We start from the raw sequence: 13,126 nt of genomic DNA, 5'->3' as shown, positions 1-13,126 counted from the left end.
AACATTTTCTGTGGTTGAAAGGAATGCTGAGGAGGAAACCCTCCAAAGGGCATGCTTGCTTTTGGAATACCAGGGAGGCTGTGCTTCCTTGAAGAGCCTGGAAGTCCAAAGAACAACAAGACTCTGACAGCTGGAGAAGCCACGGACAATCCCCTCTGTCCTCCCTCATGTGCTCTGCGCTCAGCCTCTCCTCTAAATAAGTGTTTAAAAAATCACAACTGTCAGTTCACACAGACAGGGAAGTTTTAACCATCCCTGGGTATCCATATGTCATCCTTCTTCCCTAGTCAACTCCAAAGGGAGCAGAAAGTGAGGCACATCTTGCCTAGCCTCATATCTATTCCCATCTGCAACTTAGGCAATGTTCCTGCACAAGCAGTTCTTTGAAAAGGACCCCCAACTGGGAGTCTGGGCAGAAGAATTGGTGGCAGAGAACTCAGGTTGGTAACCTGGATTCAAATCTTGTTTACTAGCTCTGCCTTGGGCATATTAATTTTCTTGTCTGCAGAACGGAATGTTTGCTCAACCCAGAATGCATGTGAAAGTCCTTTGTCAAGCATAAAGCAATTTATACATTAGTTTGTTTATAGGTGAAATAAATGGGCACAGGAACTGTCTTGGGGGAACCCCTTAGCTCATTGAAGTAATCACTTTTGTTCTCTAGAAACAACTCTAGTTTATGATTGGATCATCTCTGTCCAATAAAGTATATTTTATGTGGTAATCACATTAAGTTGTTACAACCATTGTCTATTTTCAATCCTAATATCTCTAACTAAGAAATAATGGTGGTGTATTGACCAGGAGAGAACCCTTCTTCATTATGAGTAACACCAAAGAGTATATCTTTCACACATTTTTGCTTTATTCAACAATTTTTGGTATGGGTGACCTTACTCTTTTAATGTTAGGCAGAATTAATTAAAGACACCATTTTTTTAATGCTGTAACACGTTTTGCTTAAAAAAAATAATGTATCACTCACCAGTTCATTTTTCATGAATATAATTATTTCCCTTTTTTGTAGTTGTCATTGTCCCATATTCTTTCTTTATGAGCCACTATTTTTTAAATATAAATTTTCACCTACTGTGTAAATGTGAACAGCTGTTGAGCTTGTAGTCCAGGAAGGGCCTTTCACATCCTCCAGCCAAATTGCAAGTGTCGTGACTGGAAAAGCTATTACTTTTGAGCTCACCATAGTGAAAAGGTACACGTATATCCAAGAAAGAAGTTTTTACATCTTGCAGATGTAGCCTTTCTAGGTAAACCGGGGTCTCATGGCTAGTTCAAACTGTGTAACAACAAACAATGTCAGTTCTATGGTCCTTGAAATGGTCTGCCAACTCTTACTTTTGTGTGCTTTCTATCTCTTTCTAGAGGTTGTCAGCAGAAGGGTAAATGTTATGGACTTTGAGGTCAGCCAGAAATGAATTCAAATCCTGCCTCCACCTATTGAATTGCTGTGTGCTTTTGAACATATTCATTAGATTCTCTGGATTTTAATTTTACCAACTGTAAAATGAAAATAATAATTAGCCCATAGAAATAATTTCTAGAAAAAGCTTACCATGATGCCTGATACATAGTAGTTCCTCAATAAATGTCAGCTGGCAACGTTATTATTTTTATCTCTTCCTATGCACCTTCCCTACCTTCCAGTTTCCTTTCTATGGGTAGTATGTTTTCATAAGACTGTGTAGGGACTATGTCGTTTAAAGACTCTGACAAATGTTTCTATTGGCACACACGTCCCAATCTACCTTTGGGCATCCCTTCTGGAAATCCAGTGTTGGGCCATAATTATCTGTAGTACAGGTCATGGTATTTGGGAGGTTTAAAAAAGACTTTTGGTAATACAATGTTTAAAACTAAAGCTGTCTTCAGCCCTTCAAGCCCGACTCTTCCCACTTTTCTGGTCCTGTCCTTCTGAAGATCCTTTCCAAAATCTGGGCATCTCTTTCTTCCTATCCATTTCTCCTCAATCTCTCAATATCTGGTATGCACCATAAACTGTCAGTTATCATTTGTAGTAATACTTCCCTCTCCTTTATGTCTGTCACCATTACTCTCATCCAAACACTTCTCCCCTCCCAGATAAGTCAAGCAGTTAGCTATCTTCAACATGCTCTCCATGGCTCTTTTCTTTCCCTTGAATCCACAAACTATCAGACTTTTCCAGCTATAAATGTGTAATTTCACTGCTTAAAAGTTTCTTGCAAATAAGCACTTAAAATATTCCATACATTCTTTATCCTTTTAATACTCAGTAGAGAGACTAGACGACCTTGGGCTATAGCTTTCAACATGTTTTAGTGGCAGAATTTTATTTTGCTCTTTCCTAGATGACTCACACCCAAAACATATTTATAAAATAAAGAGAAAGTTCTAAGTAGATCAATAAGAGAAATATACAAAAAATTTCAATTGAAGGAATCAGATGATAGCTGGTTCTTATCAAATAAGCATGCAATATGCATGCATAAGCTTGCAAATGCAGCTTGCAAATTTATTTGTTGCACTTTATTGAGAAAACAAAAATCCAGATTCACACTGATAAGAAGCTGAGAAAGGCATAAATTTTATATTAGCTCTTTTAGCAATCTCACGTTACTTTCTGCATACAGGCAAAATGCCAATAGAAGTACTATTTCAGGCCTCACCGGAATTAATAAACTGGTGTCATAAGAGAAGAACACAAAAGTGATATCTACTGTATTATGAGATGGCAAATACAAAATTTGAGTGTATACTTTCCACTAAAGGCTTTTTAATCATTAAAACACATTTTTAAACAAAGTCCATTTAGAATGTCTGAAGTGCTGATAAATAACTCGAGTTTTACTATACATAATTTGAAAATCATTCATTTAGGGGCACCTGGGTGGCTCAGTCAGTTGAGCGTCCGACTTCGGCTCAGCTTCAAACTCAGGGTTTGTGAGTTTGAGCCCTGAGTCGGACTCTGCGCTGACAGCTCAGAGCCTGGAGCCTGCTTCGGATTCTGTGTCTCCCCCTCTCTGCCCCTCCCCTGCTCACGCTCTGTCTCTCTCTCTCTCTCTGTCAAAAATAAGTAAGATAAAATAAATAAAACATTTTTTAAAAAAAGAAAATCATTCATTTAGAGAACTTTTTTTCTAATCTCTGATTCATTTTTGCTTCCAGTTAAATAAGACCTTTCCCAGCCAACCCTGATTTACCTTTCCAATCTCATCTCTACGTGAGTCCTCTCAGTGTTCAGCATCCTGCCTCTCCTTCCTTGGTGCCTCAGGAACCATCTCAATTCCCACCATCTCCAAAAGGCTTCACTAATTGTTCCAACCACAGCAATCTCTACCTCATCCAAATTCCTGAAGTTTCGTCAGTCACAATCGTTGGACACCTAATTCTGTGTACTCGTCATTCGATCCCAGAAAAGGTTAGGCAACCACAAAGCTTTGTGAAAGAGGGAGCAAGGGAGAGACGAGTGTTAGAAGAAAGGGTAGAGGATGAGCATGTGGAGATTAGGTATGCTTCAGTGGAAGACTATAATTAGAATTGGAAGAGGAGGGAATGAAATGGTAGGTTAGGTTCCCCCACCAGACATGAGTGTGTCATTTCTTATGAAAGTCCTGCTATATTTCTTCAAAAAAATCACTGATCTACTAAAAGAGAAAGAGTGATTACTTCACAATGATCGGTGAATTGCTTTACTTCACAGAGAGATATTTAAATGTTTAGTGAGAACCCTACTGATTTATCTTAACGAGTTTTTGTATGATAATTTTACATTTAAATGAAAAGTAGATGTTACCATTCTTAACTGTTGCACAACATATTGGGCATTGACCTAAATTCCTGGCACACAGCAGTGAAATGCCTTCTACGTGCTTTTAGTATAATATCACTTGAGTGCCACAGGAATCCTATAAGACAGGTACTCTTAGGCCCATTTTATAGATGTGTCTGAGGCTTAAAGACATGTAGTCACTTGTCCTAGGTCATATAACCAATTAAGTGGCAAAGTCATTTAAAGCCATGCAAACCCTGCAACTCTTGCACTGGGATCAGAGTACTTGTTAAAATGCAGATTACTGACCCCTACAGAAGTTTCACAGAAGAATCTGGGTAAGCCCAGGAGTCTGAGTTTCTATAAGCACCCTAGGTCATTTGGAGATACTTCAAAGTTTAAGAGCTCCCAATTTAACTGATGACGAGTTGTAAGACATTGCCATGTTTGGAGGGTAGTGGAAATGGATATAAGCATTTGCTGGACTAGAGGAAGGCAGGGAATTCTGAGGCAAGATATTTGTATCTTTGGCACAGAGGCTGAGTAGTAAAGGATTCTGAGTCATCTAAGTTTTGTGAGTAGAAGACTATATACAATCAACCAACTCCAATGCTGTTTCCTTGTCTATAAAATAAAGGAATTGCCTTAGACCATCCCTAAAGTTTCTTCCACTGACATTCCATGATTCCACAAATTCTGGTGTCTTATCCTGGTTTCCAATTCCAAATTTGCTAACTACCCAAGGGAAAGGAGGACTCCATGTCAATGATCTTTTCCTATGATCTGCTCAACAGACTCCCCTAAGTGATTCTCTAGGAACAGAAGGCCCTCTCTTGTCTCCATCAGTATTTACCAAATGGAGAAGAAAAAACAACATGAAAGAAAGAAGATTAAAGAGGAAAAAACTGTCTAGCAAACAGAGATTTTACCATCTGCCATATTTCACGTTTGTGCATTTATATTTCTGCCTCTGAGCTCAGAAGTCTTTGGGGAATGTGTATATTTTGGACAAATTTTATAATGAAGACTGTAAATAAATCCTAAACGCCGCTAGACCTGGAAGTAGATCATTAAACTTTTATGGAATCGACATAAGCTCGGGATCTGACAAATCTCATTTTAAATGCTGAGTATAGCAGCTTCCAAGCAAAGCACAAAGCTTATTGTATGCATTTAATCTCTATTAAGGCCTCACAGACAATACATGTTTTAATAATATTTAAATTTCTGGTCACACTTTTTTTAAAACAACTTATTACCAGAATCTGGACTGCAGGACTTCAAATTTTGACATAATTCATAAATACAAGGAATATACAGACAAACTAAGAGGATTCTCTGAATATAGCCAATACAATAACTCAATTCCCAAGAGACACCTAGTGTTCTATCCATGCAAACACCAGCAACCTAACTCCATGGCCAGATTGACACCTATCACATCTCTACCATCTCTCCCCTGGGCAAGGAATGTTCATTCTCTTCTTAAGAGATCATCTCTTCCAATAAGTGTGCTATTCTTTCTTTGTGCCCTGCCCTCAGTGACATCTCATCCTGTGAAAAATGACTTACAGGTTTTTCATCTTTTGAAACCATTATCACTGACCAGCAGCCCCTGTAGAGAGAAGATGGATTGGATTATGAATCCCAACCCCTCTGCAAAACCTATTACAGAGGGAGCACACCTCACACTCCCCTTCCTTTCTCCTGAGCAACAGCTCAGTCCTCTGGCTTGTGAGACAAAAGCTTTGTAACTTGGGTAACATACCACAATCAACTTTGTGTGCAAGACCAAGCCACCCTTCCAAGTTCTGTCCCAACCACTCTGCTTGGGAACTTTCCAGAGCTGCTTCTTGCTCTACTAGGCCTCTCTACCTTGGGGCTGTGGCTACCAACACCGTGACCTGTTGGGTGGATTTGGGTGGTCTTGTCCGTGAGCAAAAAGGTCCGGAGTCAGAAGTGAAGCAGTTAAAACAGCTGAGGCATGTTTACTAAGCCATTTGAAGTTGATAGCCCGCACGGCCTCGCTTTTTTCTCTATCTTCGTAAACCGCAGTGAATTGATGGAATGACCCGGACTTGATCTTCAGGGCAATATGTCTGATGGCACCGCTGGATTGATAAATTGATTCAAAACTATTACCATGGTGAAAAAGCAATAAGGTCATAAAAATTGCATCAGCTGGCTAAGTAAATCCTGGCATTTCATGACAAGTAATGCAGAAGAATCGCAAGAGGATCTGGGCATGAGGCTGAATGAGTGAGGGAGAAATGACTTTGAAGAGCTCATCATCTCCGATCTATTCTTCCTGCCAGCGATTCATGCCTTCGCATAGTGCCACTTCATTATGGGGAAATAACTGTACACTTCTAGCATATTCCTGGCCTCCCTGGCGGCCCCTGGAGGACCCTTAGCTGGTTAATACCTCATCACGGGCTTCATTGAACACTTTAATCTGCACTTGTGTGATCAATAGAATCCTGGTGTAAATTAAAAGGACAATTTCATGTAATCAAGCCTGTTAATGCTCATTTTGAAAACCATTATTTGTGGAAGGCATTTAGAAGAAAATTACAAAGTGACAGGCTGATGCACTCTGAGATGATTTGAAAGCAGGCCTTTTTTGTGTGACTGTATACTTGCTTGGGGAGCAGGATGGAAGTGAGCATTAGCGAATGCATGGGGGGAAGGGAGGGGAACCAGAGCTGGTGAAGAAGCAAGGAGCAGCCCAGCAGGAGTATGTGTGTATGCCCTGCCTGCTTGCTTGCCTTCATGCAGGGAAGAAGAAAATGAAATTTTCCAGTGTTCTATTTCTGTGGCAAATTCAATTACTGTGGGGACTTGTTCAAAGCGGTGTAACTTCCAAGAGGCAGAAATTGAAAACCTGGCAGCTAATGAAATGGCAAATGACTAGGAAGTTCAGACAGGGGCCGTCAGTCAGATCAAACACCTGGAGAAAAATAGCAGCTACCCCAGCGCTTTCCTGAAACCAGTCTCTCAAATGTCCCTTCTTTAGGAAAGAAGAGACCTCCTTCCCCCAACATTTTACTCAACCTGGAATAATATGTTAACAGCCGCAGGAGTCCATGGGCCTCCTTACCAGCAATATCAAATGATGGTGCATGAAGCGTGGAATGCAAAATATGTGACATGTTATTTTTTTTTCCCCAGTTCTGGATGCATGTTGCATATGAGCATGCAATATTTACTTACACAGTTTTCCCACAAACACACTTTTTAAAAGACTTTGGTAGCTGAGATATGTGCATTCTTAGGCACAGTATATGGCAGTTAATGACTTGAAAAGATTTTCGAAAATGCTGAGACCAAGCCCAAACCTGGGGCTCTGGAGATCCATCCAGTTGGTCTACAATGGAACTCAGAATTCACATTTTTAAAACCTGCCTAGGTAATTCTAATGCCCGAAGTTGATGAGAAGCACTGGTATATATAACATTATGGGCATGAATATACTAAGTTTTGCCGCGGGCATCAGTAATCATACATTCAACATTTTCTTAACATTAGCAAAACCTGTGTGCCAGTAATGTGACCCAGATAGCAGAACATCCCAGCAATACCAGGGATATGAAATTATGAGACCCAAGAAAAAGTGGCTTCTGGGCGTGACAAACTGAAATCTAATTGAAAGCACTTACCCAGAACCGGCCAGTGCTATAGCATCTCTCATCCAGGCTCAAGAGTATGAAAATTCAACATTCTGTTCTATTTCTTCCTTGATGCTCATCAAAACACTCCAAAAAGGAAAAATCGTTTCCATTTGTCATGTGACAAACATTTCCAGTCAACTCTTATTAAGCTGATATTGGCTTATTCAAAATAAGACGCACTTCAGACGGCCACTCTCCGGGCAACTGAATTTCCTATAGCTCTTTAATAAAATTGTCAGATAATCTGAGCATAGTTTATTCAAAATCTGCTTGCCTTTATTTGATTTTATCAATGCTTGCCTGTCAAATAAGCATTTTAATGTATTTAGCCACAATGTTTTCCCTTCTCTCTCCCAAAATGACAAAATGCCACCTTCTCCTCTTCTTGTTCTAATACGTTGGGGCTGACTTGGTTTTTCTGATTCCGTTTTAGGATCCTGGACCCTCCCCCACACCACCTTTGCAAAATGCTTGATTTTGTCTTTTAGGTTTGGGTCATGTTTAATATTTTCTTGCAAGAGTTACCACATCCATGTGAGTTAAGTTATACTCTATGACTTATGCTCAACCCCTATTCAGGGTCTTTATATTACTTCCCAAACATGCGATATGTTTAACTTCTAAAAACACGAATCATTGAATGTGAGCGTTTTTCTCTTGAGACTTTTCAGAAGTTGTATTATGAAACTCTGATTTTATAAAATGTTCAATAAACTCCAATGTTCAAGGAAAGAGTGTCTTCAACACACTTCTTTGTGCATCTAGAAGCATCGATATATTATTCACGACAGCAGAGTTTCTAGTCTATTCCTGTCTTGCACTCCTTTTACATCTAATGCCTTAAATTGGTAAGATTGCTGAAGTGACTAAGCAAGATATTTGTAATTCCAAAATATCACTTCCAAAATATCAAAATTTGTAAAAGGTTTCAAAGTGGACAATAAAGAGAAAAACAAAAATTCCATCAATGATATAGTTAAGGCAACTACGATACAAATCTCTTTTTAAAGTGTTCTTCTTTGGGTGCCTGGGTGGCTCAGTTGGTTGGGCGGCCGACTTCGGCTCAGGTCAAGCTCTCACGGCCCGTGAGTTCGAGCCCCGCATCGGGCTCTGTGCTGACAGCTCGGAGCCTGGAGCCTGTTTCAGATTCTGTGTCTCCCTCTCTCTGACCATCACCCGTTCATGCTCTGTCTCTCTCTGTCTCAAAAATAAATAAACGTTAAAAAAAAAAAATTTTTTAATAAAAAAATAAAGTGTTCTTCTCTTGTTCAGTTGAGGTTTCTGATATTTGGAGTTCAAGGAAAAAGAAAGTTTGGTCCTTCAGAAATCACACATTACGTGATTTAAAAAAGAAAACTCCTAGAATGTGACAGGCCAACAAATTAATATCCTTTTTAAAAATTAAATAAAGTAACCATTGATTGGGAGAAAGGAATTAAGGTGATTAGGGATCCAGAACCATAGTTTCTCAAGGGGATTTTGACAGAACTGGAATGATATGCCCTGAGGTGAGCTCTCCTTTAGAAAAGGAATCAGGAGTCTAGAGCTTCTCTTCCAGATACAAAAACAGTGGAGAACTATCGTTTCAAGGAGAACCAGTGGTGCCAGGAAAACGTATTTAATGTTTCATTCCTAAAAGCTACAATTAAGAATAGTACAGGGCACCTGGGTGGCTCAGTCAGTTAAGCGTTCGACTTCAACTCAGGTCATGATCTCGCGGTTTACAAGTTTGAGCCCTGCGTCGGGCTCTGTGCTGACAGCTCAGAGCCTGGAGCCTGCTTCAATTCTGTGTCTCCCTATCTCTCTGCCCCTCCACTGCTTGATCTCTCTCTCTCTCTCCCAAAAATAAATAAACATTCAAAAAAAAAAAAAAAAAAAAAAGAATAGTATCTCCACTGTTTGAAACTCCAAAGTCTGTCCTACAGTTACCAGACCTTCCCATATGCTATTTCCTCTCCCTAGAACAATCTTTAGCCATCACTCCCCTGCCATCTCCAGCATTTACCTGAAAATCACCCTTCATTCAGGACTTTTCTTACACATAAATTGCTCCATAAAACAGTCCTTCTATGTGCTTAAGCCTTCTATGTGTTCACCTAGCTCACTCATTCTATTGACTCCTAATTCTGTTTTATTTGACTCACTGTTGATTTATAAACACAGAGCATAAACACAGTATAACTTATATCCCATATAACCCAGCACAGTGCCTGACACAAAACAGGGGTTCAACATATTTTCGTTGAATGAGTGAAGTCTTCTAGAAGGCAGAGTATGTGCACAAACTTCCTAAGAGTTCTATGAGGGAACATTAAAGATTTAATGACCCAAGGCATTACTCTACTAAGATGCTTACATTCAATTTAATTTTGCTCAACTTAAAGATTGTTCATATATATTTATTTTCATTTTTATTAATAATAAAAAGGATTTATTGTTTATTGACTCATGTAACTGGAACGCTCAGAGAAACAGAAGACTTCAGTGTTGGTCTGATTTAGCAGTTCAACAGTGCTATCAAGGACCTTTGATTTCTTTTCCTCTCACTCTGTTTTTCTTTTCTTAGATGAAAATTGCATTTCAATTTTTAAATTAATGTACTTCTTTTTTATTTTTAATTGAACTATAGTTGACATATAATATTAGTTTCATATGTACAACATAATGATTCAACAATTCTATACATTACTCAGTGTTTACCACCATAAGTGGAATTCCCATCGTCACCATACAAAGTTATGACAATATTATTGACTATAGCCCCTATGCTGTACTTTTCATCCCCATGGCTTATTTGTTTTATCGCTGTAAGTTTGTACCTCTCACTCCCCTTCACTATTTCACCTCTCCTCCTGCAGCCCCCCCCCAACAACCACCAGGTTGTTCTGTGTTTATGAGTCTGCTTCTGTTTCTTGTTGTTGTTTTTTTATTTGTTCATTTGTTTTGTTTTCCAGATTCTACATATAAGTGAAGTCATATGGTATTTGTCCTTCTCTGTCTGACTTATTTCATTTGTCATTACCCTCTAGGTCAATCCATGTTGTGGCAAATGGAAAGATCTCATTCTTTCTTATGGCTGAATAGTATTCCATTATATGTACATATACACTTATATATGTATATACACACATACATATATACAAAATACATGGTATATATGTGATGGTGTGTGTATATATATATGATGTGGCATATATATTAATATATACTATATGTAATATTCTATGTTACATTATAATACATAATATAATATTACCTATATATATATATTGATATATATACACTACATCGTCTTTTTTCCTTTTCATCCATCAATGGACATTTACATTGTATCCATATCTTGCCTGTTGTAAATAATGCTGCAGTAAACATAGGGATGCATAAATCTGTTTAAATTAGTATTTTTTTGTTTCCTAAATATCCAGAAACAGAATCTCTGGATTCTATGGTATTTCTATTTTTAGTTTTTGAGGAACCTCCATACTGTTTTCCATGGCAATTACACCAATTTACATTCCCACCAACAGAGCATGAGGGTTCCTTTTTCTTCACATCCTCACCAACACTTGTTATTTCTTGTATTTTTGATACTAGCCATTCTGACTGGTGTGAGGTGATATTTCATTGTGGTTTCGATTTGCATTTCCCTGATGGTTAGTGATGTGGAGCATCTTCTCAGGTGTCTGTTGGCCATCTGTGTGTCTTCTTTGGAAAGAGGTCTATTCAGAAACTCTGTCAATTTTTTATAGGATTTTTTGTTCTTTTGTTATTGAGTTGTACAAGTTCTTTATATATTTTTTTTATGTGCTCGCTTCAGCAGCACATATACTATATATTTTTAACATTAATCCCTTATTGGATATATGATCTGCAAATATTTTCTCCCATTTACTAGGTTGCTTTTTCGTTTTGTTGATGGTTTCTTTACTGTGCAGAAGCTTTTTAATTTGATGAAGTCCCATTCATTTATTTTTATTTCCTTGCCTTTAGAGTCAAATCCAAAAAATCTTCACCAAAATTGTGTCAAAGAGGTTACCATCTATGTTTTCTTCTAAGAGTTTTATGATTTCAGGTCTTACATTCAAGTCCTTAATCCATTTTGAGTTAATCTTTGTGTATGGTGTAAGAAAGTGTCCAGTTTCATTCTTTTGCATGTAGCTGCCCAGTTTTCCCAACACCATTTGTTGAAGAGACTGTCTTTTTCCCACTGTATATTCTTACCTCCTTGTCATAGATTAATTAACCATTTTGTCATGGGCCTATTTCTGGGCTCTCTACTCTGTTCCATTTGTTCTATGTGTTGATTTTTGTGCCAGTACCATACTGTTTTGATGACTATAGCTTTGTAGTGTAACATTAAACCTGGGACTGTGATAGCTCCAGTTTTGTTCTTTCTCAAGATTGCTTTACCCAAAGCAGGATCTTATGTGATTCCACACAAATATTAGGATTTTTTGTTCTATTTCTGTGAAAAATCCCATTGGTATTTTGATAGATATTGCATTGAATCTGTAGATCGGTTTGGGTAGCATGGACATGTTAACAGTGTTCTTGTACATAATAGGTTAAAATGATTTAATTGATGCATTTATTTTTAGTTTTTAAGAAACATCTATGGAAAATTGGAATATGTGATTGTAAATGTTTACTCAGTTTTCATCCTCGAGAAAAACCAAACCTCTCCTCTCAAGCCCAATGTCTCACTATTCATGCTAACAGTTACTCAGATTACCCAGGACGAAAAGAACTTTCAGAGAGGAGGCCTGGATGTATAAACCTAAAACCGTCAAATAATTGAAGCTATAGTTTTTTAAAGAATCTTATTTAGATACCAAGTTCTTCAGTGCAGAAGAGAATCAAGATTTCACTTGGGATTTTTTTTTTAATGTTCCTCCACAATGGGACTAAATAAGATTTTCCATATGCCGTTATATCTTAATCCCAGGAGAATTATTCCATATATTCCTTTTCACTCATAAAAAAATTCATCAACATATGTACTTTAAATATTTTGACAGCATAAAACTTAATAACCTTTTTAAAAGGTTTTAGAGAGTAATTTCATTATCTTAAATTTTAAAAAGTAATAAACTATGGGGGTGCCTGGATGGCTCAGTCAGTTAAATGTCCAACTTCTGCTCAGGTCAGGAGCATGAGCCTCACAGTTCATGAGTTCTAGCAGCATTGGACTCTTTGCTGTCTTTGGATCCTCTGTCTCCCTCCCCCACTCACACACACATGCATACTCTCTCTCTTTCTCTCCTTAAAAAATAAATAAACGTTGAAAAAAGTAATAAGCTACAGATAGTCTCCAATTTATAAGCAAACTTTTTTCCAGTGGTACCTTTTTATGTCCAGTGTGAAATTCAGAATGTGTTTATCATCAGACAAGAGTTAGGTTAAACTTACTAACTCATCTCATACCTATAATGCTGTAGAAACTCTCCCACCATATAAAACAATGTTTCTATCAATTAGAAAACGTGTTCCAAACCTTATGACAGACACTCTTGGTTGATTGACTCAATAGTTATACACAAGCCCTTTCAATCCACACTACCGGAGAAAGTGAAAAAATTCACTGCCAGCTGGAAGTCACCATGTGACATGATTCCAACCAATTACAAGTAAGCACAAGTGTATTGGGTCTTCAGAAAGAAATTTTCCTCCTCATCACCAAGAGAGGGAC

This window comes from Lynx rufus, unplaced genomic scaffold, assembly GCF_022079265.1.
Source record: "Lynx rufus isolate CCGP_SWC_20201006 ecotype Redwood Valley unplaced genomic scaffold, mLynRuf1.p SCAF_3, whole genome shotgun sequence".
Lineage (NCBI taxonomy): Eukaryota > Metazoa > Chordata > Mammalia > Carnivora > Felidae > Lynx > Lynx rufus.
The sequence above is the reverse complement of the archived record's forward strand: the minus strand, read 5'-3'. Positions refer to the sequence as shown.